Genomic DNA, 27082 nt, shown 5'->3' with positions numbered 1-27082 from the left:
CACCGATTCATACCTACTCAACCCGTCCACCACTGGATGCCGCTGACAGCAAATTTACTAAAAACCTGGATTAGAGGCTATTGTGACCCAGACTGAAAGAGTCAGAGAGAGTGCAGACGGTCCCGCATGGTGTCGTGATGGCTGGCAATCCTTGGGGGAGTCAGGGACCTTCAGGGTGTGACTCTAGGATGACTCTCATCTTGAGCTCCGAGTCGAGTGCCCTGTGTCTGGGTTCAATAACTGAAGCGAATCACCTGGTTCTCCTCCTGACCCCAACTTTGATAACCTTACGGGGCACATTAATATCGCACATTACGTCCAAGACTCGCGCGTGAAGGATCATTCAGTGACATTTTTCCCCAACACATTTCTTTTTCTGATGCCCCAATCTCTTATTGAAATGCCCCAGTAGTGAAGAGGCAGCTTTAAATTTCCCAGCAGCAGGAACTGGGATGGGGGACGGGCGGGGGCGATGTGGCCCGCTGCCACCTCTAACGGCTGCTTTAGCAGCCTTCCAGACTGTAGAGGGCCGACACGAGGTCACATCCTCGTCCTGGAACAATGAGCACATTCACTGCAGCCACACCGGTGATGGGGCATGGAGCTCTCCGGCGCCCTCTGGGTTCGGGAGGGAGTACTGCTCCTGCTGGACTGTGTAGAAGAGCTCAAATTCACTTAAGGGTTTCATTTCATGTTTCATTTGAAACAGTGGGAGAACTGAGGATGTGTTCTTAATGGAAGGAGTAAAAATGAGCTTCAAGGTGGTACAACACACATCCCAGGTGGGGAATGGGCATTTCATGAAACCTCTGAACACCCACTTTGTATAGATGGCTTCAGTAGTGGGGGGGGGGGGGGGGGGGGTTTGAGCCATGCCCTCCCCCCCCCCACCCTGATGGAATTCTCTTTCAGTCTGAAAACTGGGACAAGCAGGCAGAGATTCCCGATTCTATTTCCCCCCAAAGACACGCTTGGAGGCCTTGAGACAGGGCCAACAGTCCATTTGCGTTTAAAGGCCCCTCGTCTACGTCTGACAAAATGCCACGCTGCAGAAAACAGACACAGCTGGAGGGAACCAGAACCGGCCAACAAGAACCCAAGACCAGTCTGACCTAGTGGCCCCCAAACGGGCACTATCCGCAATACGACCAAGAGTCCAAAACGTCGACACACATACCCCAGCCCCTGGCTCAGATACCGGCACACAAATTATAATAAAACCTCAATCACTTACAGCTCCGTCTTCCAGATTTCTACAGATATCATTTTGTACTGGATCACCATCTCTGAAAGGTCTGGGAACAGATCTCACTTTTTCCACATTCACATTTAACCCCCCCCCCTTTCTCATTTTAGTGCTCTGTGGAAAAATTACAGCAAAATCGGCGTAAAGCGCTTAGTGAAAATACACACCGTGCAAAAAAAAAGCCTTTGGCAGACTGATGAGCGGGTTGTGCATCGCGGCTCGTTCCCGACGCAATAATCCTTCGCTGGTCGAGTCTCATTGCCCCAGCTCGCTCTCCAGAAAACCGCGCACAGAGTCTTCAGCCATGAAGCTGAGCGCCATGCGTGTGTGTGCGTGCGTGACCCCCGCCAGCCTGACCGTGACTGATCCCGGAGCCCTTGCACCTCCTCCAGGCTTCAACCTCATTACTCAGGACCCGCGGTGGCCTCCGCTCTCTTTCAGGACGGACAAAGCCGCCGTGTCTAATTAAAGGACCCGACTCATCAATCATGTTATTCAGCTCAGCTTGACTTGCCGCCCAAGCCGCCACTGACCCGCTGAATGCTGTGGCCTCGTTTCCACAGGCCTCAACATCCAACAATGTGCTCAAACGCACACAAACACACACACACACACACACACACACACACACACACACACACACACACACACATCCCTTTCATCCCTTTCACATGAAACGAAGATCCATTTGAAGAAGTACGGGCACATTGCAGTGCACTTTCTCAAATATAATACTTTGCTTTTCTTTTAAAGACACACAACAATCAATATATATAGAGGTGAGATGAAGCTTGGGGTCTGAGTACAGAGTGACCCGCCCATCCAGCCATCCCAGCGCATGTTTTGGTGGGTTAACTGCCATCTTGCATGGGATTCAAATCAACAACCTTCCAATCATGGGCACAGGGGCCTAAACTGCGTAGCCAAACACCACCCCCCCAACAGAGCTAAATTAACAAATTTAAAGCTTTAGACAATGGGATTTTAGACCAGCCCAGTGGGCGGTACTGTAGCCCCCCCGCTACGAGGATTATGGGCTCAGATCCCACCCGGACCGCACCTCTGTTAGGATTCCATAGTCCTTGCATTTAAAAACATGCACTCAGGTGAACTGGTGTCTCTAATTTACCCATAGTGTGCGAGTGAGTGCATGACCCCTGACACCCTGGGTAGGGGACCCCCTGCCTAGTGCCCTATAAATGGATTCTATTTTAAGAAAAAAAGTAAACTATTATTTCCTCCTGTACTTGTAGGTTTTGAAAGTGCTGGTGTGGCACGAGGTGAGTGGTGACTGTCTTTCCACACATATCCCAAAACAGCAAAAATGTTCCCTCGGAGATTCTACTTCCGCTACTGGTACTGACTGGATGCTTTTGTCTACTGGTATTTAAACACCAATGAACAAATCAAATCCTACGCCAGCACCAAGCAACCAGTTACATTCCACGCCAACACACTTATCCAAAGCTGCGTGCAACTGAAAGCAGCATCAGTCGCTCCTGGTTGAAGTTGGGGGACAGACATGAACCCACCATCAGGCAGGTAAAGGGATGACTGTGAGGATTCGTCAGGGGGGCACACAAGAGGCGAAAACCTTCAAACATTATTCATGTTAAAAACTGTTTACTCCCCCGCTGGGACACTTTAATAAAGCTACTGACCATTTTAAAACACCCCCCCCCCCTCAAAATAAAAATGCTGGTAAGATGCAGAAACACCTGCTGTAGCATGGCAATCAACCTCAGACCACCACCCACCCCCCCCCCCCTCCCCCAGCCCTCCTGCGGTGCCCCCCTACACCATAGAGACGCATTCTCCAGGCCGAGACCCCTTTCCAAACTGGGTTCGCCCGCTCGCCCCCACAGCCGAGTCTCTGCGGAGCATGAAGTCGGGATGGGGGGGGGGGGGGGGGGTATTAGCGTAAATGCTACATTATACTCATGCAGATCAGGTAAAGCCAGAACCATTTCAGGTGAAGGGGATTAGATCCCACAGCCAAGGTAAAGGAGAGGTGACAGGCTGCAGTATCGCATTCTGACCCTGCAGTGACAGGGTAACTTCGGGGTAAGTAAGAATTATAGCATCAAGACAAAAAAAAACAACCCAAACACACTCATCTGACTGGCTGTTCTATGGATTTACACACAGCACCACGCCCGTCCGGCTCTCAGCACTCCCAACACACACCTGATAAACCCGGGTAACCTGGGTAACCCCCCCCCCCCCCCCCCCACCCCGCCACCTTAGCCAGTGCAAAATAAGTCCAATTTCCTGAGTTTTTCTGAACCACCCCCCCACGCCCCCTCCATAGTCCTTCTGAAAAACTCAAGGCCAGTGTATTGTGACGATAAAATCGTAACTGCTCACATACTTTATGTCCTGACGTTGTTCACACAATAAGAGATGATAGATGGCGATACAAGCCACAGGACTCCAAGAAGTATTTTTTTTAGAGCTGTTACTATGGAATTCCGCGCAATACTTCCCCGGCTTTCTTCCTGTAATATTTCTCTCTCTCTATCCATCCATCCATGCGTCCATAAGCGAGACATCCTGCCTAGAATCCCGACAAGTTCTTGACCTCAGAAGGAGAACTCGTGTGACAAGGATGCCCCTGATCGTTACCCAAACAGAAGAGGGCCACCTTCACCAGCTCCAACTCACCCCAAAAAAACTCTTTACAGTCACCAACAACACCGCAGTCACGACTCGCTGCTAGCCACAGTACTGCTGAATACATCCAGCAAACAAGCTGACAAACCAATTCACCTACCAAGATGCCCCCCCCCCCATTTCTTACCAGCACACAAAAGGACCAAACAAATAAGATTCCCCTCATTAGAATACACGGCCACGACCAGCCTACGCGCAAACGGCGCGTTCAGTTCACACACGTGCATCGACGCCTGCTGGCATTTTCCCCGACCCAACAAATAATATTCAAAAACCATTATGGTAGCATTGAAGCTTTACTGCAACAATACAGCCATTTACACCGTGAGAAGTCTCTGAGTGTTCGGGGGGGTGGGAGTTAATAGCGGTAAGACAAGCATAAAACGATTTTAATAGAGAATAGAGGAGATAACTTATGCCTTTTCCATTGTCTAATATAGTCTGATCTTGCAGCGATCTCATTTTATTCCAGACAGAACAGTCTGTTGCTTTGACAGCGATCCCTTGGTGAATTTTAAGAAGACAAACTTCTAAAACCGGCTATTGTTTCATAGATGGGTTTGGACAAGCAAGACCATTTCACTACCCCGTCCATGGCGATGGCATTTCAGCCCTGCAAGCTTTTGTGGGTGTGTTGCCTGGGACGGCGCATCTTAAACGCAATAAAATTACCCCCCCCCCCCCCAAGTCATTACCCCATGAGGCAGTATCCGAGAAGCAGTAAACGCTCCAGGACTGGGTGGGTAAATTTTGCGTCGTGTGAATGAGGACAATAGAAGCGGTGGGTGCAATCATTTCTGGTCCACTGACCTTTCACAGACATACGGTGACTGCGCAATGGGAATAGGAGGGACCATCCCCACCGTTTTCCAACAGTGGCCCGGTCCCTTACGACTTATATTGACTCCTGTCGGACGAGATTAATTTGGGGGGAAAAAAATGCGTATACATTGATAACGCAAAACCAAAAGTCACTGCGGCAGAATAAGGGGCAAAATAATAAGGAATATGGAAGTAGACAGGTGCCAATGAGATTTATACCCTCCAGCATATAAGGATGATGAAAGTCAGAAGAGAACAACAGCACAGCGCTTCAGAAGCCATTTCAGAAGCTTAGATCCCGACCTGACACGGCAGGGTAATTTTAGAAAAAAAAAATCGATTCGTTTTACTACCAAACGGCGATAAATTCATGAGCCAATGACAGAAGTAACTCAGCAGTCGGTTAAATGCTTATAAAATAGAGATGCGCTGACAGGCAGGGGGAGCGAGCGACCCCTGCCGGTTATCCGGGATTCGCAGCTGGATCACGTCCGCACCGGGACTGAGCGTAAAGTGCAATGACTTAAAGGTGCGTGCACATGTCACCGATCGTGTCGCTAAATCAAAACGCAGATCATTAGCATTAACACACGTAATACTTTCTCTGTTCTTAAAGGAAAGGCACAAAAATCCATCCCCAGATCATTAAACGAGAACGACGGTGTTTCCGTTACAAACTCCCAATGTCTATCTGTATGAAAACAGAGACCCAAGTAATAAACAACTTGTAAAAGGGAAACCACTCACCAGCTGGAAAGTACAGAGGAAAATCAACGTACAACGTCCACCGCAGCAGCCCATTGTATTTCACAAAAACAAAACAGACGCTGTACGAGCCAAAAATCTCTCAGTTTTATATTGCAGATATCACGAGGTCCCGTTCTAGCAGGACAGGACCGCCTCACTGTGAGGCGGCAGCAGAAATGAGACGCCGGGAAAGCTGGTCTTCCATGCTTTTTTTGGGGGTGGTAAAACAAGGGGGAGCCCTGAGCCTCGCTTTGTGTGCGGAGACCCGGCTGTTTGTGGCGTGCTCGCCCTGACTGGCGTGCTGGAGCGGAGGGGGCGGGTATTAAAGGCGCCCGAGAAGCGCTCACCTCCTCTTTCGGCGCTTCCAGGATCTCTTGGCTCTGTTTGTACTCGGTGTCGCTAAAGTCCCAGCAATAAAGCACCTTGTTAAAACGTACATTGAATAGTTTTACATAACAACCAGTTAATAAGTTCAGTAAACACGCTACATATTTTTATGTGCACTTTTTGAAGTTGAAAATTATCAATTTTACTAAATATTTTTAGTTTTGCTTTACTATTGTTTTTTTTATCTAATAAAACTGAAAAATACTTAGATTTATTTTTACAATAAGTTTCTTCAGGATCTATTGCATCTGCTGTTATTGATAATTGATTTGTTCTTTTATGTGAAGGAAATGTAACTAGCGGAGTCTTTGTTATACTGTTTTAAGATAAGATTTAAGCGCCATCTTCTGGACATTGTCTTACTGCACCTTGCAGCGCAACGTGACGTTTTGCCGGCTTCAACTTTCGCTGTAAACACCGGACATTACCATAACCACTTGCTGCGGTGGAAAGACGCTCTTAGCTGATATTACATGAGCGACAATAAAATCACTACGGCGGGCATAGTTTTTAAGTGTATCTTCACTTATAATACGGAATGAAGCCGGCAAGTACTTATCTTTATTTTTTATATATTTCTGCATTTTAGAAATCATTCTGTTACCCTATATTATTTTGTTATCCCGTGTACCTGTACATTCATGCATGTGACAAATAAAGATCTTGAATTAACCCTGCTTTAAAACGGTAAGTAGACCGTGTCAGACATTTGAACAAAACATGCATTTTGTACATGAAGCTGGTCGATTGTATCTCCCCATTTTCTCTGGCCCGGACGCCCCCCCCTTTTTTTCTTTCTAAATCCCCACCCTCTCCTCCCCTGTCCATCTTGAGTCATTATGGAAACCCCTTAAAGCATTTCTTTCAGTCCCCTGTCAGCTCCGAGCTCGGCCCCTAGGCTGAAGAGGCGTGATAAATCTTTTACACATTTGCTAGCAGAGCGAGGGAACACTTCACTTCTGATTACATCACTGTGTTTAAATGAAAGCCTTTGAAAAGCCTTTAGTTATTGCTGCCCGCCGTACTGCATTGTCATTTTAAGGCTATGTTCGACGATGTTTGCTTTTTGAAGTGCATTTTTCTCAAGCATCATCGGTACAATAAGCTTCCACTAGACCAATAAAACCATGAATGAAAAGTACAACAGAATAATATGATGCACAATTATACTCTTACAGATCAAATCCTGTGTAGGTTAATTTACAAAAATATATTTACAACTATAACATTTGATGAAACATCATTAACTGGCATACGCCTTCAAAACTGAAATATATGGTAGGAACCAAGTCCCGCAGTAGCTCCCCACGTGGCGGCGCTGTTGCGAGTCCGTGCTACGTTTGCTCGCCGTTGTTTCCAGCTGTTCAGGGCAAACGGCCCTGCTGAATTGGTTTTATTATCTGAAATAGCTGTGTCGAAATTAGATACTGAACACGAATTGGTTTATAAAATGAGAAAAAAAGGCGTAACCTGTATTAACATCTATATGAATAAATATTCCTTAAATTAGCATTAAGAGAGACCCCTACTGAGTGGCCTATTTCATACAGCAGACTGAATTCCAAAGTTAGGTTTTATAGGGCTGACACTCATACATCCTTCTGCGACTTATCTTGAGGTTTCACACGAGCTTCTCACAGTCAGCCTCACTGCGTGTTTTTGCACTGCAGGGGGAAACAGAGGACTCAGAAGACATGGAGAGGACAAGCAATTTCCACACACACACACACACACACACAGAGACACACACACGTTGGTGTACTTATTTAAATGGGGATCGTCTGTTCATTGCTATGGGAGAAACCCTAATCCCTATCACGACACCCTATTCAATGTACGGAATATATACATAGCTCACACACACAGGAGGCTGGATTCAGATCCCCAACCTTAGATGTGTGAGCAAACAGTGTTTTATATTTTCTTTTAGGGATGGCATGGTGGTGCAGTGGTTAGCACTGTTGCCTCACACCTCTGGGACCCGGGTTCGAGTGTCCGCCTGGGTCTCATGTGTGTGGAGTTCACATGTTCTCCCCATGTCGTTGTGGGGTTTCCTCCGGGTACTCCGGTTTCCCCCCACAGTCCAAAAACATGCTGAGGCTAATTGGAGTTACTAAATTGCCCGTGTGAGTGAATGGTGTGTGAGTGTGCCCTGCGATGGGCTGGCCCCCCATCCTGGGTTGTTCCCTGCCTCGTGCCCATTGCTTCCGGGATAGGCTCCGGATCCCCCACTACCCAGCAGGATAAGCGGTTTGGAAAATGGATGGATGGATGGATGGATGTATTTTCTTGTAGAACTATTATTCTATTTAACAATCATTGCATAAGAATATTGCTGATTTTGCCGAATCATTTGATTTTATTTTTTCCAAATAATATCAATGCAGAAACATAACTCATGTATATCTGGGAATATGCTGGTACCACATCCATACATACTGAGTCACATTTCCCCACTGAGAGTAAACAGTAAAGTTTGGGGTCAGAGCACAGGACCAGCCGTTTATTCAGCACCACCGGAGCAGTTTTGCACTTAAAGGTCTTCCTCATGGGCCCACCAGTGACATGGTCACAATATGTGAACCTGTAACTCTTCGTTCACAGAGGCCGAAATAGCAGAGATACAGGTGGACAATTTGATAACAATCCTGCAAGGGGATTTAAAAAAAATTCAAAGATCTGTATATGTCAGGATTGGTCTCTGACTTCTCCCATTTCCCCAATTGTCCAGCAGGTGTCACTGCCCATCCTGTTCTTTAAACTCAATTTCACACTCTGTTTTCGGTTTCTGTTTCAGTTTCTTTTTGTATTTAAGTACCCTAGTTTAGTCCTTGCCTTTTCTGTCTTTATTCCTGGTTACCCTGCTTGTGTTGAACTTTGTACCTATGGCTTAAGTTCCTTTTATTTCCCGGCGTTTCAGTCCCTAGTGTTTGGTTGAGTGTTAACGGCCCACACCTGTCCCTTGTTTTGTATGTGGATAGATGTGCATACATGTGTCTGCCCATTCCTTGTTCCTCTGTCAGTTTTTGTAGGCATCAGAGTGTGTCTTCTTTGTCGACGAGCCTCACCGTACATCCTTTCACAGTTTGTCAAATAACTCTGTCTCAATTCTAGTTAGTTCCAGTGCTATTTACGTGCCTTTATTTCAAGCCCTCGCCATCTTTTTAGTGTCGTCTGTTTGGTATATTATTTTAATTATAAAGGTCCCCTTTGTTTGGAAAGCTTTATTATGGACCATTATCAATGCCCCTCTATGACAGTATATACCACAGAGTAGTAATGACACTAGTTTTGAAATTGATATATTGTTGTTTTATGCATTAACGGTAATTGAGTTTTAAATGCATATTTTTTTCTATCAAAACCTGCTTTAACTCTCCGTGTTGCTATGCCAGCGCATGCCTCAGTGCCTATGTTTCCCATTCCAGTCCTTTTGGACCCTCAAACAGTTCACGTTTTAGCAAAAATGTGGACTGTCTAAGAGGGAGCAAAAACGTGAACCATCTGGACGGTCTCTGAGGATTGGATTGGGAAACACTGCTGTGTACTAATGTGGTGTTTTCTGAACATAAACATTATATAGCTTTGGTTAATTTTGGCGGAGGCTCGGAGCGACTCGGTGGTGCAGTGATTAGCACTGCTGCCTCCCAGCAAGAAGGTCCCGGGTCCGGTCCCGGGTCCGGTCCCGGGTCCGGTCCCGGGTCCTTTCTGTGTAGAACCAGGGGCTTCAGTTTCCTCCTAAAGTCCAAATTGGCCGTGTGAGTGTGTGTACCCTGTGATGTGTTAGCAACTGCACCCATTGTTCCCAGGATGGGCTCTGGTCCCCCCCACCCATGACCCCAGTTGGGATTTAGTGGATTCAGAAAATAGATGGATGAATGGATGGATGGATGGATGGGAAAGAGGGGGGTTTGTCTGCACCACAGACCTTTCTCATCATTTGAAAACTGTGTCCTTTAACCCGTGAGATCTAATGACGTCATACGATATTTGTAGCTAAACTACAACAAATTATACCACTTCAAAATAGATAAAAGCAAAACCTATGATGCCGAACACAATAAGGATTATAACGTGAAGGTCTATCTCGGTGGGTGTTACACGAAGCAGGATTTCTGGGTTAGCCGGATAACTTGTCGGATATAAGGTAGTCTGAGCTAAATGTAAGTATCGAAGATTAAGTCAGTTTATCCCAGACTACCTTAAATCCAATAAGTTATCTGGGCTAAGCGATAAATCCAGCTTCGAGCAACACCCACAGTCCACAGAGCTTACAAACAGTAAATTAATACAAATAAAAATGGAAACATATAAATAGCACGAGGGGAAATGTGAAGAGAGAGATACTGTGGCTTTGGATTTAGATAAACCGATGTCACTCTACGTCTAATTCCAGGTGCTATTATATTTTATATTTGAGCAATGGTATTTTCACTTAACTGTCAAACGCGCGTGCAGACATGCATGCAGATGCCCAGGGATCAATTGGCACGTCAACGCTGCTTCCCAAGCAGGAGATGGCGCCATAAAAAGGTAAATTGACAGTTATGATTTTTCCTGGGTTTTTAACCCATTAAACAAGCAACGCACGGATACCGGCATGAAAATGTCTGTAAGCACAAGGTGGGAATACTTTCCTATTGAAAATGTTACTCTTAATGTGTTGCATGTATCTAAAAATACAATTTCATGCGTACGTCCATTTGATGCACGTGATGTCGAAAGATTATTTAAGGAGAGAAATACGACGATGAAGATTGTCAGTTTTGTTTGTTTATGGGTCATTAATTAAAGGCTATTCGACAGTTCCCCCGTATTGCCGCGAGAGGGCGCCAGGATGCGTTTAGCCGAGTGGCGACGGAAACCAGCCCAGAAGAGGCGAGGGGCGAGTCTCGGGTCTTTGCATTACACAGGGAGGCGTGCGGGAGCATGCAGCAGCATCAGGGAGGCGGCTCACCAAGACCGCTGCCATGCCTGCATGCACGCTACTGTGGCCGCACATGAACTGCAGTGGTTTTCGCAACTACTTTGCAATTACTGAAAACGATGAGGATGGTGAGATCAGAGCGAAACGGCAAGTCACGCGCGGAAAATGAACAGCGTGCGGCGGGACTCCGATCTTCTTGAACCCTGAAGAACCTTTAAGTAAGTATGTCTCCATCCAGACCAGGTATTTTTCTATCATTCAGTCATGTTCCCCTTCTCTTACTTGCACTGATACAACATAGTTGTGAAAACTACAGCTGTAGAGTTTACATTATTTATTTATATGTTTTTCTCCGGCTCGGTTGTTTGATTATAGCGCAAAATCAAAATAGTAAACAGCCAGTTAATTGATATCTCCTTGAACCGGTACGTGTGGGAAGAGCATACCAACGTACATGTGAAAAATCACTCTTATATAATTTTAAACACTCTCAGACTTCTACTGATGACGATCAAGGAAAATATCTAATTATATTCTATTTTTTTTCCTAATATGCTGGAGACTTTAATGGGGAAATGACACCAATGCAAATAACGGCTTTGCTGCTGTTTAATAAGTTATAACCCTTCGTTATGCTTTAACTAGCGACAGACATCAGGCTTTCAGTAAGCTCATCCCTATTTAACTCGGGAAGTAATTATGCCTGAAAATGTATGGTGTATAAATCATGTATCGTTACGTTTCGTGTTTTAGACAACATACGCCTGACGCGCGTCTTTTCCTGGGGCCCGTGTGACATGCGGCATTGTTCTTATAACTTGTATTTCTGTTATATATCCAGTAATTTATTGAAATTTTATTTGAAAGAATATGTACAATTGCTATGAGTCTAAGAGAACTCTTTATTAGTTAAGAACTTTAATCAATGGTACATTAAGTTTTTGCGGTAATTTGACAAAATATCCCACAAACCCATGCACTTTGCGCTTAAAGCGCTTGATTGATTCTAACAATTCTCTTTAAGAGTTCTGCCTGCAAATACAGATGAATGAAATCCAATTATCATGCTCTTTTTGGGTCCGTGACGGTGGGGGGTGGAGGGGGGGGTTAGGGTAAGACCCATCATACAGCCTATGACGCCCCCTGCGGTCTGTACGGACCTGCTCCTTAGACACATTTCAGCTTTCACTTCGTTACATTCATTGTGTCCTTTTCATGGGGTCATGGGTGGGGGGGCAACAAATGTTGATGAGAGAGGCCTGATTCCCATGTGTGCAAATGCACACGCTCACACGCATGCGCGTGGGGAGGGCAGAGCTGACAACTTGTTTTTCTCTGATTTGTGAAACTGAAAATATTTCTGCTTTTAAATATTTCACAGTTCAGTCCTTACATGGTGTAATGGGGCAATCGTGTTCTCTACAAGTGGAGGCATTGAGTGGAATCTCGGGCAAAGTCCTCAAACCCAGCGGCCGGTCTCTGGTTCCTTCTCCAGATGGACGACAAGATGTTTTGTGAAGGACTTCCAGACCCATGATCGGGCTGGTCGTACTCTCATTCTCTCCACATTGGTCTTGTCCCAGCTTGGGGCTGTCCGGGAGACTAGGGCAAAGCAGGGTGGCTCACCCCCCCCCCCCCCCCTTGGATTAGGAGATGACATCTGTGACAGGGGCTGGGGCCCAGGGATGCAGCCACTGTAAAATTCACCTAAATTATTCATGACGTTCTGGGTAGCCAGACCAGGCCAGGCGGTCAATGTGGAGACCTAAGTGTGAGAGTGTGTATGTGTGTGTGTGTGTGTGTGTGGGGGGGGGGGGTGACAGCAGAGAGATCCATCCCTGCTCTATTCATGAACTGGCCTTGGTAAATAGATGCCCCCCCCCCCCAACTCTTATCAGATCTTGGGAGGAGAATTCTTCTCATAGTCTGAGAGATTACATGAGAAGACCGTCTTCAGGATCTTAGGGTTAGTGCTGCTCGCTGACGTCTCAGCTTCTGAGAGGCCATCTGAAACTGCGGTCGAACGTCTGATGCCTGTACAGCCTTGAGGAGACACATCTGGCTTTCGGCACGTTGACCCTGGAACTACCATCAAGGTCAAACGAACGAATAACGATTTTTCGTTTACTGATCAGATGCCACACGATATTCATGGTTCCTATGCCTGTGACTAGTATCGTGTTGTTGCTAATGAACCCAATAAAGCTCTTTTGGGTGGGAAGGGTGCTACACACATGTGAAGTGAATTTCAAGGCGATGATATCGCTAATCAGCGTCGAGTGATTTATTGAATTATAAAGAATGCGGGCGACAGCGTGCGGTGCAACTGATAACACCGACCCTTTGGTGAAACTGATAGTACAATGAATTTCTAAGATATGGTAATCGTGTTCCTTTTGTGTCTGCTGTTTTGTTACCCTAAATCCCATTTCTCAAAGCTTGGGGGAAAAGAAATGTCTTTGAGGAATGCAGAAAAAAATGCGTCCGCGGTTATCTTTCTGCGGCAGCAGAGCACGGCCTTCCTCTTTCACGTGTCTTGTTGTCGCATTAAATGTCACCTAAAATGTGAAAAGGTTGGAATGAGGAGAAAGGAGCCGGAGTCTGTATAAATGGAGGATGGGTCACCTTGAGCACATGGCAGTGTTCAGAAATAATGAGGCCCGTCATGAGACGGAATCTCATTAGTAAGCGTACAGCAGTCAATGAGATGCTGTGGAATAAAGGAGCGATACTCACATGTAGTCTGTTACCGCTCAAGGTGAATCGACCGGTGATGTGTTCTGTATTTCCCATGAACCTGTGACTCCGTGTGATGTTCGGACTTTGATGTCACCCCATATATTTGTCTTGGCTTCTTAAGTGTCACGTCCTGGACCATCTGAGGAGCGGGGCTTGGCGCGGGAGGCCGCGGCCAGCTGGTAGACGCTTCTGCCGGTGGCGTCCGTCATTTGGCGCCAGGCGGGGGGAGAGCCCGTCGTGCGGATCCGCGTGATACGGCTGCGATTTGATGGCCCCTGCGGCCGTACCAGATCGGAGGGGAAGCCATTGTTAGTTAGCAGAGTCGTCCAGAGCGTTTAGGGTGGTTTGCTTCGGGAAAGATGGGAGAATCGCCCCCCTCCAAGGGTACTGAGGAATCCCACTATTGTTGGGACACCTGAGAATCCCCCCAAGACCGGTGGGGAAATTCAGGCCCAGAGACCTGAAACCTAATTGGGTGGGGGTCCCTGTTTACAGTTTCTTGGCTGGGGAGGGACTTGTGGTTATTGGGTGATACCAATCAGAACATCCACCAGTGCTCTGGGGGCAGTATCTCCCTCACAGCATGAGAGGCTATGCTAGGTACTCACTGGATGCACACAAGTCTGGCACTGACAGGAGAGTGCCGGCTGAGGTCCTGATGGGCAGGGCGAATGAATATTCAGTGTCGCAATGGAGCCCGGCACTCACAGCTTGGCCTGGGAACCCACGAGTTCCATACATCCAACTAGGCAATGCGGGGGTCATTGAGAAGGCTGCCACATCCATGACAGCTACGTGCATTTTTGTAAAACGTCACTGAAATACTCATCACAATATGAAAGTTACGCTCGTGTTTTGCCGCAGACGAGGGTAATTCTGTAAAATCCTCCTACAGTTACTACACGTCTAAGAATTTCTAAAAACAAATTGGGGCGGGAAATGGACGGAACACCCGAAATGTAAACTGAGATAGTGATTTGCAATTGTATCTGCACTGCTAAACCACAGATAAAGATCTTCTTTTTTTTCTTCCTATTTTTTTGACTGTGCTGGCTGAGGAAAGAGTGTAGTGAACTGGAGCAAAGCTTCAGAAACCGGAATCTGCGTAGACTGTGCAGTTTTGCAGAGAAACGAGGCGCTTCGCTCCACGCCCTGCAGCCCCACATGCCCTGCAGCCCCACACGCCCTGCAGCCCCACATGCCCTGCAGCCCCACACGCCCTGCAGCCCCACACGCCCTGCAGCCCCACACGCCCTGCAGCCCCACACGCGCTGCAGCCCCACACGCCCTGCAGCCCCACATGCCCTGCAGCCCCACACGCCCTGCAGCCCCACATGCCCTGCTAGCGCAAGCGGGTCTCATCTTCGCTTAAAAGTTTCTTTCTACCAGATATATCTAGGTTTATGTTAAAGTTAACTCCGGTGGGAGACACTGAATCGCTACGTTTAGCGCAAACAGGCTATGAATCAGCACCGCCTTTATCGTGGGGCTATTCGTTCCCTACAGAGAGGTAATTACACCTGCAGAATTTCTTTTCCCGTCTGCGGGGGCTGCCTCCTTTTTACGGCGTCTTTACCGCACTGTGGGATCGGGCTGGTAAGGCAACGTACCTGTATGTGGTTAATTTGAGCCCACGACACCCCCCTGGCTTTTAAAATTACTCCTCTATACTGTTACTGTTTTCCACAAATTAGGTCGACCTACATTTAAATTTTGCATTTATTTATTTAGCAAGCCTCCCCCGTAAGGGGGACGCTTCAAGCCCTTACAGTGCAGTGCTTTTGAGGGAAACCCCTGTTTTGACCTATTGAATGTCCCTTACTGGATGCAGCACATTATGAGGGTCACGACAGACGAGGGAGGCCAACGTCTGCTTGTGGACCAGCAGCGGGAAATGGTAGAACACGTTTGTACCGTGCAGTCGTGTCACTGGGTCAGGTAAATTCATAGCTCAGCAACACCGGAGCGAGTTATTTTTGTTCATTTTTGAAGGGAGCTTTAAGTTATTCATTATTTCATTATTTTTTTATATATATACACACGCACATAAAAGTGCAGGATCTCCCTGGCGAGCCTTTGATGGGAGGGGGATGGAATATCGTGCAGATCTGATGTCTCTACTGGGGAGAGGGGCTGGCTTGCTGGCCATCCGGGTCTGGGACTCCGTGGTAATTAAGGTTTCGCGTCTGTCTCCTATCGACCACCGTAATCGATAGGAAATGAAGACTCCTCATGAAAGCCGGGGTGTCGTCCGGCAGGTTATTGTGGGCAGTTAAAATGCAGTGCAGTTAGAGAGATACTAATCAGCTTTGATTTTCTATGGCAGCTTCAGGTGGAGTGAGGATAGAGAGGATCTGCCAATCTGCAGAGCAAGGTTAGGTTAATTGTCCTTTTGGCTACTGTAGACTGACAGGAAGAGGAGAGATGGAGAAAGAGTGAGGGAGTATGAGATGGAGACAGACAGCTCTTCAACTCGGATTAGGGGGAACAATTTTCAACATGCCTGAGGGCTTCACCCCTCCTGTCAGCAGGCTTTGTCAGGTGTAGCGCGCAGTCCATTAACACACAATTAATGAATCCCTAATGAGCTTCCTTGGAAAGCAATTTCCCCATTAAGGGTGCGGATGAACCGCTGAAGACTGACCAGCCATTGGCCGGGTCTGCGGGCTGTGCTGCCCTTACCCCGGGGAAGGAGGGCAGGATGTGTCAACAACGTTAGGGTTGTTAACCCTACTTCCTAGCGGCGACAAAAGACTAAAGGATGATAAATGACCACACAACTCGCTATCAGAAAGTACCCTTACATTTTTTTTCTCTCTCGCAGGGATTGCTTCTTGTAAAATGTCTAAGTTACATGTTAAATAAATAGAAGGAAAGATTTGGGTTGAAATTTGAGCCGGGTTAGGGTTAGGATTAGGATTAGATTTCACGTCACCTGTTATTGCATTCCTTTGGTATTTTCTGTTCAGCTTTGTCCCTCCTCTGTCGTTGGTGCAGCAAAAGGTTTTACACGAACTAATGGGTTTTAGTCAGCATTTAGAGAAACATTAAAGGTGTACCGTGTCTCAAAGGGGCTGAAATGCAGAGGGGGGAGGTCTTCGCAGTCTTTTCATTCTGACCTGGAAACAGAAGACTGCCTTGAAAAGCGAGCATTTTCATGGCTAAGCTGTATGCTTTTGAAGACAACAACCAGCAAGGTGTCGCGCTTTATTTTGATACAAAAAGTGCATCGAGATCAACGTTCGCGAGACCTGAAACCACAGTGACGTCACATAAGCTGCCTTCATGGAAAATAAAAAGCCTTTTATCTCTGTTTCCGTGAGGCCTCCTTACCTTCTTTTTCTGTAGCCTTCAGGGTAAGACGACAGGACTAGACTTCAATGAGTGGTACCTTCTGCAAGCTCCTAAGACCGAAGTATAGCCTGATAATCTAAGCCTGCCACCAACCTGCTGCCAAGAAGCACGTGGAAGATGTAGGTTTCTGATTTAATCAACACGTTCACTACCTGTAACCTGCTTCACGAAAACAAGTCAGTTGAGGGCTTGTTTTGTTCCAAAGGTGAGAGAACGGTGTCTGCAAGCACATGAAATGGTTTCTGGCGTGATATGAGTACAGGCAACTGAGAAAATAACTCAGTACTCCACCTGCTGCTGTCTGGGTAGCGCTACAAGTGTGAGCAACAAGCTAATGGAACCGATCCAGAAGAGCACTGCAAGTCTGGTTAGAATCTCTCTTTGTTCAAACGTTATAGCTCATGCTCTTCCTTCATGGTTCCATGTTGGATGAAGACCATGTCGGCCACATATTTTCACGCAGGATCAAATCTCCAGGGCACATGGGTGTTTTGGGCCCGTTCTGGGTGGCGGTTCTGGGTAATCCGGTCCGTTCTTGAGTGTGTGTGGTTTGTGTGCTGCGCTCCCATACCGATTTGGCCAGGAGTGAGTCATCACACCACCGCCGCCTCGGGCCTGTGCCGATGACAGCCGGCTTTCTGGCTGGTGGTGCGGCTGGTAGGAGTTTCTCATCGTCCTTAAAAAGGACGGAGCTGTGAAAATAGATCAATACCAAACGGCAAATGTGAAAATGGTACGAGGCTGCAATCACCCTCAGGGCTTCAAATGCTTAGCCTGAAATATTATGTTTACTGTTACTAATATACTCCTGCAATTAAGAACTTCTGGGTCAAAGTGTTTTTATTTTGCTTAGTTACATTTTTATTTAGTATCCTCTTTGTGTTCAGTGAAGGATGTGGCGTTCAGTAGACCTGAGGGGTTACTTTCTGAAGGGTGTGGTATTCAGTTGAGCTGGGGGTTACCTTGGGGGGGGTGTGGTGTTCAGTCGAGTTGATAGGTGCCGCGTGTGTCCTGTTTGTGTGGGCTGATAGGGCTTGCTGCTACAATCCATGGGTTTACCAAAAGATAACACGCTAAGCTAACCGCAGCCTGTGACGCAGCAGTACGGGTGTCTATTAGCATGGCTGATTTGGGTTCAGTACATGTGACATGCCACATTCAGTTTTTAATCAGTACATGCCACCTACGGAATTAAACAGCAAACCAACAAGCCCATTACGTTACATGAGAAAGCACGTATTTGATATGCTTGTAAAATGATCATGCTCTGTGGGATTTGTGCAAAACGTTGCATCACGCCGTGATACAGTAGTGCAGAAATGGAGGTATTTTTGGATAACTCGCCTGGGGCTGCTTATGAGATTATGGCCAGTGCTGCCCACAGTGCGTGACCGTGGGCTGAGTGGAGCTGCGCGGGGGCTTGATGCGGTGGTCTGCACTTCCCCCATGCTTGGTGCTGGTGGTGGCTTCTGTGTGTGTGTGTGTGTGGATTAGGTTTATGGTACATTGTGGGGACAAAATGTTCCCCACAATGTGATAAAAAAAACTGTTATTTTAACGTAGTGGGGACTCCACAAAGATCTGAGAATGCAATAAAAAAAATGCAGAAAGTCTCCTATTTGGACCTGAATTGTCCACCTCTGAGGAAATGGCACCCGGGTCCCTGGAGTTGGGGGCTCGCAGTCATACTGATGGAGTCTGTGTTGAAGCTCGTTGGGTCTAGAGGACACTGCCGGAGGACCGTTTCGAGGTTTGGCCCAATGGAGGAAGCAGAAAGGACGACGGCCATTCTGGTTTCGACACAAACACAGGAGAATTTGATGTAATATAGTTAATAGCACAGGTGATGTGACTCCCCAGGCCGGCCTCACTCGTCCCTGAGACATCCCCCCCCCCCACCTCACATTTCGGAATATCCCTTGAGCAGACACATCCCATCAGGCTGTAAGGGCCAACAAGCGGCAGGTCGCAGGTGGACCAAGCAGACAGACGGGATTGCAAACCCGACCCCCCTCCCCCGATGTCATACACTGGGGAATGGACAGCTCCTCCCCCCCCCCCCCCCATCAACTGAGGGCAAAGCCGCCACGGCTGTGAGCGTCCCCCCACCCATCTGTGTTTCCGAGATTGAGGGGCGGGCGGGGGCTCATCCTCTTTTATTCTCCATCTTCACAGGCGACTATTGCACCAGACAGGAAAGGTCAGGGTTTTCCACGGGAGTACCAGGGACCCGATTAGCCCCCTCCCCCACACCAATGTACTGAAAGTCTCTGGCCAGCCACTTCTTACAAAAGCAAATCCCCCCACACGCAACCACGTGGCCCGTTTACCTAACGTGTCGTTTAATTGTGCGAATGCAATGCTGCTTTGCTGGCAGGAGATGCCTGCTCTCGACGCAGCCATCTGACGGCCCGGGATGCTGATGGACGCCACCTTCAGGTGGGGCTCCATTTTCCCCTCTCTAAACCCGTTATGGAAGAGCGGGTTTCTCGTGCAAATCCCTGTGCCCTCAGGAGCTAAACCAGGTCGTCTCTTTATTAAGAAGTCTGTAGATGTGGAAGGAAAGCCGTAAAGATCTGAAATTACTCACGGCAGGTGGTAACGCTGTGTTAAATGTGATTTTGTTGGTCTCTCAGTGCGAGCCAGAACTATAGTCTCCGGTGTGTAAACTGCTAGATCTTAGCCTTTCTATCTTTGCTAGAATTTATCTAATTTCATAACTTGCCCAGATAAGATATCCCACATTTGCGTACTCAGGCACTTTCATGTCGTAAAATGTTTACAGAGATGTTGAGTGTGCTTGGTTACCAAAAAGAATCAGCGTCATAGCTGCCTTGTTCGTATGTATATTCACAAGTCTGTTTTTGAGTCCTATAAGAGGTGGGGATTTCCAGGATGAACAGTGAAAGGAAATATTAAGTAGCTGTTTTAATTTCCTGGCAGTTTTACAGGGCTTGCAGTCCTTTCTTATATGACCCGTCTGAATCCCAAATGGTGTCCGTGAAGTTTGCGAAGTCGAGACTCATCACTGGATGGGATTGTGACACTGCAAAGTTTGTCACGAATGGCTGCAATCCACAGCCCCTGGGACGCACTCCCAGAACTACGCACCTCATTCACGTGTCTGTTAGCCGCTCGGCACAGTTCAGACGAATTGTGATGACTTGATGACGCACAGAAGATTTTTAAGAGGATCTGTCACTTCTCTGGGTTCCCGCGTCAGAGAATCACAGGAGTTTGTTCAGTTTGTTTGAAGTTAAGCACTGAAATCATATTCAGCTGCTCAGAACAGATGGTGAATTTTCAGTGTATGGAGGGAAAAAAAAATCTCAGATCATTTGGAAATCCAGGTTTGATGTTCTAGAATATTATTGAAGGATCGCATATGGGATTCGGTGGAATGCTGGCTTGTACAGTACACTCATCCACAGTGGGTTGGGGGATAGATAATTCATTTAGCATGATTGAGGTGCAGAGTGCGCAAGTTGAAAGGCTTGTAGCGGGATAGCAGGGCTCCACTGAAGAGGTTGCACAGGAGAAACGATAAGGAAACACGCTTTTTATGCACGATCCGACAAGGCCGGATGTTAAATGTTAAAACTATGGAGAGGACGCAGGGTAAGAGTGGAATGCCTGGGGTCCAGCCATGCTGTTAATGAGACACGCGTCATGTGACCTTCTGAGAAACGATGGCCAAAGCCAGCGTAAGGTTCATACGTCGACGATCATATGGATGCTTCAGACGAAGGCTTTAGGATAATTAGTGGAGAAGAATGGGCCCATTACACACAATCAGGCAATTCTGCATGACGAAGGAGAAGCTGCAGGACTGAGATCTCTGATGGGAGCCTCTGTCTTAGCCAATGACATTCCGGCTAATTAAACTGGATAATTGTGCCGCTCTCAGTTGGGGACACGTGGACAACCATGAAACCGCCTCTGTGCACAAATGTTACTGTTTAGACATGATTACATCTACAAACGCGTGTTTTTCTGGTTTAGCGTATAGTGTAATGTGCATGTAGTTTGCCAGCTAATGTTATTTTATTTGAAGCCATTAATTTAACATGATTTTACCCTGCAGGATAATTCAATTAGACTCAGTAGTATAGCAAGATACGTCCTGAGAATCGAACCCGCGACCCTAGGGTGCATGTGAATAACAACTATGCTGCGGCGATTATGTGTGGCATGAGAAATAAGTGATATTATCGAGAGGTGTGAGATGCCAGTTTTTGGGCTCATTGACGTCATGCGACGGGGGGGATTTTCTGCAGTCGTTACGAGACTTTCGGGTCAGGCAGAAGACGCGGCCCAGCTCGACATCTTGCGTCTGTTTGGTGCAAATCACAAGCTCTTCGCTAAGTGGGTCAGCCACTGACAAGCTAGTAGGGGTTTCGGTTTTAGGTTTTTGCATATGAAGCCGCATGCTGCCTGTTTATCTGCAGTTCCCTTTGGTACCTATGGGTGCTGCTATAGAGACAGCAGGCCACATCTTACTCCGTAATGTTTAGTAGAAAAGTTTTAGAAGATCAACTTACTCTGCATTTAATTGTCACTGAGGGGCATGTTCTAAATGTATCTAGCACAATATTTAGCTAAACCAATTACATAAAATTGATAAAATCATTACTATACTTGAACTACTTTGGTAAGATAATTTTGTTAACTTTTAAGCCAGTATTTATATGTTTAATAAGAAACCTGCATTTGACAATTAAACTTATTTATTGATGCTTTTTTTTCTTTAAATTCTATAGGACTAAACATTATGGCTCAGTTCTGGTGTCAAACGAATTAAATCGACCTTAGGAGTGAAATGTGTGTTTGGAGACAGAGACCAGAGCAATTAGGACAAACACTGGTGATTACTGGTAACAATTAGGGAAATGTAAAGGCCCATAATCCTCTGCAGAGAGACCAAAGAGGCTTTGGGTCTGGGGCACCATTAAGGGATCATTTGGGTCTGAGTCTAGCAGGATTGATGTGGACTGAGTATCTCTGCGTGTTTGGGGGGGGGGGTGTAGTTTAGGGTCTGCTTCCGACCAACAAAACACAAACTGGTTTTTGCCTCCATAAATTTTGTTGGAAAATATCACTTCGATGAAGTCAAAGTTGCTGATGATGAAGATGACGTTGATTTAGATGAGGTGGGCGCGACCCTCGACTACAAATGCACAACTCTGACGCATGGATGCACCGGGAATATTTGTTGGTTGGTTTTCAAATGACTTTTATTGCGTTGGCTTGTCCTGCAAAAAGGACGCCGGCGAACTCCTGCACACATTGTGGCTTCTCGTACCTGCCCAGGCATATCGCTGTGTTCTGTCCAGAATTATGCCACCCCCGCCCACCGATCGACAAGGATCTGCTTAAAAAGGGAAACAAAAGGGGGGAGGGGGGCAGTGTGACACATAGCCGTCTCCATGGAGACGCGCCCGGCTACCCCCAGTTGTGTCGCTTTGATCGTTTAACCTCACGTCCCGGTGCGATTCGTGGGGAGCCAGCACGGGGGGAAGGCGGCCCCCCAGGTGCCAGTTTCCTCAGACGCCCGTTTCCTCTCTACCGCTGCGTTCTCTTTCTTGAAATACGGAAATGCGGCGTGGCGGTGACCGCCGTGCAGCGATGCATGTCACTCCCCTGCAGCTTCCCACGCCTTCCTGCCCCGCAGAGATATTTTCAGCGCAGAGCGTGAGTCATCGCCATATAAATATTTAAGGTATTACCAAGTAGTGATTAAATACGTGGATGTGCTGATTCAACACAAGAAAAGGTTTTTTTTTATCGAGCAGCGTGGAGGAGCCCTAATTCGTGACTGTTCTTAAATTATTGCCATGCAAATGCCATGCATCTCCATTTCAGAGCCAGACTGAATGTTATCTCACTCTTCATGTGTCTGTTCAGTGGAAAATTGAGTCGTTGAGCTGTTGTGTCGCCCTATGTTTGCCCCCCTTCGGCCCCCCCAGTTAAATGTCACCTCTTCTGCTTCAGATTTTTGTCAGCGCCTGGCCTCAATGCCAAGGTGTCTTATAGCCTGATCATGACCGACCCAACCCCCCTCCCCCACACCCTCCGGTCCTGCAACTGTCATCCCCCCCCCTCCTCTTAGGATCACAGAGGGTGCAACGGTAGCAGCAGTCAGCAGGGGGTGCACCTGCAAAAACTCATCATGCATTTTTGTAAACATGATTAGCCAACTGAGACACGGCACTGTCAGCAAGCCTTAAAGGTTGGCACCATTCCCATCCCAGTTCATACATGTCTAATGGTGAATCAGGCCATAAAGGTTGGCACCATTCCCATCCCAGTTCGTACATGTCTAATGGTGAATCAGGCCTTAAAGGTTGGCACCATTCCCATCCCAGTTCGTACATGTCTAATGGTGAATCAGGCCATAAAGGTTGGCACCATTCCCATCCCAGTTCGTACATGTCTAATGGTGAATCAGGCCTTAAAGGTTGGCACCATTCCCATCCCAGTTCGTACATGTCTAATAGTGAATCAGGCCTTAAAGGTTTGCACCATTCCCATCCCAGTTCGTACATATCTAATGGTGAATCAGGCCTTAAAGGTTGGCACCATTCCCATCCCAGTTCGTACATGTCTAATGGTGAATCAGGCCATAAAGGTTGGCACCATTCCCATCCCAGTTCGTACATGTCTAATGGTGAATCAGGCCATAAAGGTTGGCACCATTCCCATCCCAGTTCGTACATATCTAATGGTGAATCAGGCCTTAAACGTCCGCTCCAGTTACTTACAGTATCTGAGAAAGATTGTGCAAACAGGTCTATGTACATCGTGACCTGGAGAAAGGGCAGAGTGTGGGGTAGCATGTACTACTGAACTGTGTGTTTAAAAGGCAAGCAACTAAATATTAAAGTAGTAAAAACCCGCAAGGTCTGTGGTTTACTTGGACACAGATTGAAGTCGATTACACAACAAATGCATTTTATCATAATATCTCACAACACATTGGTCAGCGAGTTCTCCATCGACTTGCTGTCCTATCAACAAATGCCCCAAAAATAGAAAACGTTTGATTTGACTTTCATCTTTAATTCTGTAAGCTCTCTCTATAAATGAATAATATATGCATTGATTTATTGACTGACCTTGCGACCCTGACCAGGAGAAGTGGTTAGAAGATGGATGAATGGATAATGGATTGGAAACCATTAACTAGCCTATACTACACGTGACGGTTATTTATGAAAAGTACTGTACATGACTCACAATGTTGAGTCGTCCAGTACAGTAAATGCATAATATTGAATTATTACATTATATCATTTAATTAAATCTGCCCTGATTGATGAGAAGCCTTATACCTTTAGCCACTTTTTGTGTTTAAGGCTTCAGCTTGTAATTCTCCGTAACTTAGCTTTGCGATAAGCCCCTGATAACTATTCCCACTAAAGCGTGTCCTTTCTCATGCAAATATATATCATCAAGCGGCTCTGTGTTTAGCTAAACCTTTACGAATCATGCGTTTGAGGCCTGTAGGCCTGTCAGAGCCACGTGCGGGCGGACCAGCGAGTCGACGGGAGAGAGGTGCTCCACGGCTGGCGGCTCGTGGGGAATGACGAGAGAGATGTGATTGATTTTCATGGCTGACTTGAGGATTGAAGAAGGAGAGACTGTGGTCAGAAGAACAGCAGAGTAGCAGTAGCCTGGTACTGGGATAGCATAGAACCTAAATCCGACGCCACGGCCTCCCAAGTTAACCTCTGCTGAGTCTGTGTGTGGGATGGGCAAACATGGGCCTGGTGGCTCAGAGGGCAGCGAAGACAGGAAACAAGAGAGACTGAGGGAAACAAGAAAGATTGATGTGCTAGGATGGCTAATGCTAGGCTGGTTAACACTAGGATGGCTAATGCTAGGCTGGTTAACACTAGGATGGCTAATGCTAGGCTGGTTAACACTAGGATGGCTAATGCTAGGCTGGTTAACACTAGGATGGCTAATGCTAGGCTGGATAACACTAGGATGGATCATGCTAGGCTGGTTAACACTAGGATGGCTAATGCTAGGCTGGATAACACTGTGATGGCTAATGCTAGGCTGGATAACACTAGGATGGCTAATACTAGGCTGGTTAACACTAGGATGGCTAATGCTTGGCTGGTTAACACTAGGATGGCTAATGCTAGGCTGGATAACACTGTGATGGCTAATGCTAGGCTGGTTAACACTAGGATGGCTAATGCTAGGCTGGATAACACTAGGATGGCTAATGCTAGGCTGGATAACACTAGGATGGCTAATGCTAGGCTGGATAACACTGTGATGGCTAATGCTAGGCTGGATAACACTAGGATGGCTAATGCTAGGCTGGATAACACTAGGATGGCTAATACTAGGCTGGATAACACTAGGATGGCTAATGCTAGGCTGGATAACACTGTGATGGCTAATGCTAGGCTGGATAACACTAGGATGGCTAATACTAGGCTGGTTAACACTAGGATGGATCATGCTAGGCTGGTTAACACTAGGATGGATCATGCTAGGCTGGTTAACACTAGGATGGCTAATGCTAGGCTGGTTAACACTAGGATGGATCATGCTAGGCTGGTTAACACTAGGATGGCTAATGCTAGGCTGGATAACACTGTGATGGCTAATGCTAGGCTGAATAACACTAGGATGGCTAATGCTAGGCTGGTTAACACTAGGATGGCTAATGCTAGGCTGGTTAACACTAGGATGGATCATGCTAGGCTGGTTAACACTAGGATGGATCATGCTAGGCTGGTTAACACTAGGATGGATCATGCTAGGCCGAATAACACTAGGATGGCTAATGCTAGGCTGGATAACACTGTGATGGCTAATGCTAGGCTGAATAACACTAGGATGGATCATGCTAGGCTGGTTAACACTAGGATGGATCATGCTAGGCTGGATAACACTGTGATGGCTAATGCTAGGCTGGATAACACTAGGATGGCTAATGCTAGGCTGGTTAACACTAGGATGGCTAATGCTAGGCTGGATAACACTGTGATGGCTAATGCTAGGCTGGTTAACACTAGGATGGCTAATGCTAGGCTGGTTAACACTAGGATGGCTAATGCTAGGCTGGTTAACACTAGGATGGCTAATGCTAGGCTGGATAACACTAGGATGGCTAATGCTAGGCTGGATAACACTAGGATGGCTAATGCTAGGCTGGTTAACACTAGGATGGCTAATGCTAGGCTGGATAACACTAGGATGGCTAATGCTAGGCTGGATAACACTAGGATGGCTAATGCTAGGCTGGTTAACACTAGGATGGCTAATACTAGGCTGGTTAACACTAGGATGGCTAATGCTTGGCTGGTTAACACTAGGATGGCTAATGCTAGGCTGGATAACACTGTGATGGCTAATGCTAGGCTGGTTAACACTAGGATGGCTAATGCTAGGCTGGATAACACTAGGATGGCTAATGCTAGGCTGGTTAACACTAGGATGGCTAATGCTAGGCTGGATAACACTAGGATGGCTAATGCTAGGCTGGATAACACTAGGATGGCTAATGCTAGGCTGGTTAACACTAGGATGGCTAATGCTAGGCTGGTTAACACTAGGATGGCTAATGCTAGGCTGGATAACACTAGGATGGATCATGCAGAGCCCCATTCATGACAAAAGGATAAAAATAGTATAAATGGTGGCAGTATCTTTCTTTTTTGTTCCCAGGATGTATTAAACTGTGGGCACGTTTTAGTAATTTGTTCCCTGGTTTTAGCTAAATACGGCCACAATTTAATTAAAGCCAGAGAACAAATTACTAAAACGTGGGCATGAAATATAAATTATCATTATCGTTCCCATGATCAGAGGCATATGTTTCATATTATAATTTTTGGTGAGGGGGTGTTTCAGGATCAGAGGTGTGACGTCACCTCGCTTTATAAGGCGATTCTGTAGTAGTTCTGTACACAGTTCGTTTTTGTATTTGTGAACAAATGCTGTTACAATTCCTATATATAAAGTGATATTCATCTTTCTGTTTTTACCGAAATCCATCTTCACTAATATGACAGTCTAAGTGCGGTAATGTCCTGCATTATGTACGGTGAATTTGCAGGAATTATTAAAATTATGCACAAATCACGATAAATGTCAGACCATGAATGACAGGCCCTGCGCTGTGGAATAATGACCTCATTCAGGGTCCACTATGGTGCCCCTGT

The 27082-nt window shown here is 46.6% G+C and overlaps 1 protein-coding gene across 2 annotated transcripts in view; it reads left to right on the top strand.

Moving 5' to 3' along the window:
* The first annotated feature begins 10783 nt into the window (after positions 1-10783).
* The window catches only part of LOC125713255 (uncharacterized), a 31141-nt gene continuing 14842 nt past the window's right edge, over positions 10784-27082 (top strand). For both annotated transcript variants that reach the window (XM_048984239.1, XM_048984238.1), the window contains exon 1: positions 10784-11020. The gene's annotated coding sequence lies outside the window, so the exon portion shown is untranslated. The remainder of the gene's footprint in view (positions 11021-27082) is intronic.

This window comes from Brienomyrus brachyistius, chromosome 18 (assembly GCF_023856365.1).
Source record: "Brienomyrus brachyistius isolate T26 chromosome 18, BBRACH_0.4, whole genome shotgun sequence".
Lineage (NCBI taxonomy): Eukaryota > Metazoa > Chordata > Actinopteri > Osteoglossiformes > Mormyridae > Brienomyrus > Brienomyrus brachyistius.
The sequence above is the reverse complement of the archived record's forward strand: the minus strand, read 5'-3'. Positions and strand labels throughout refer to the sequence as shown.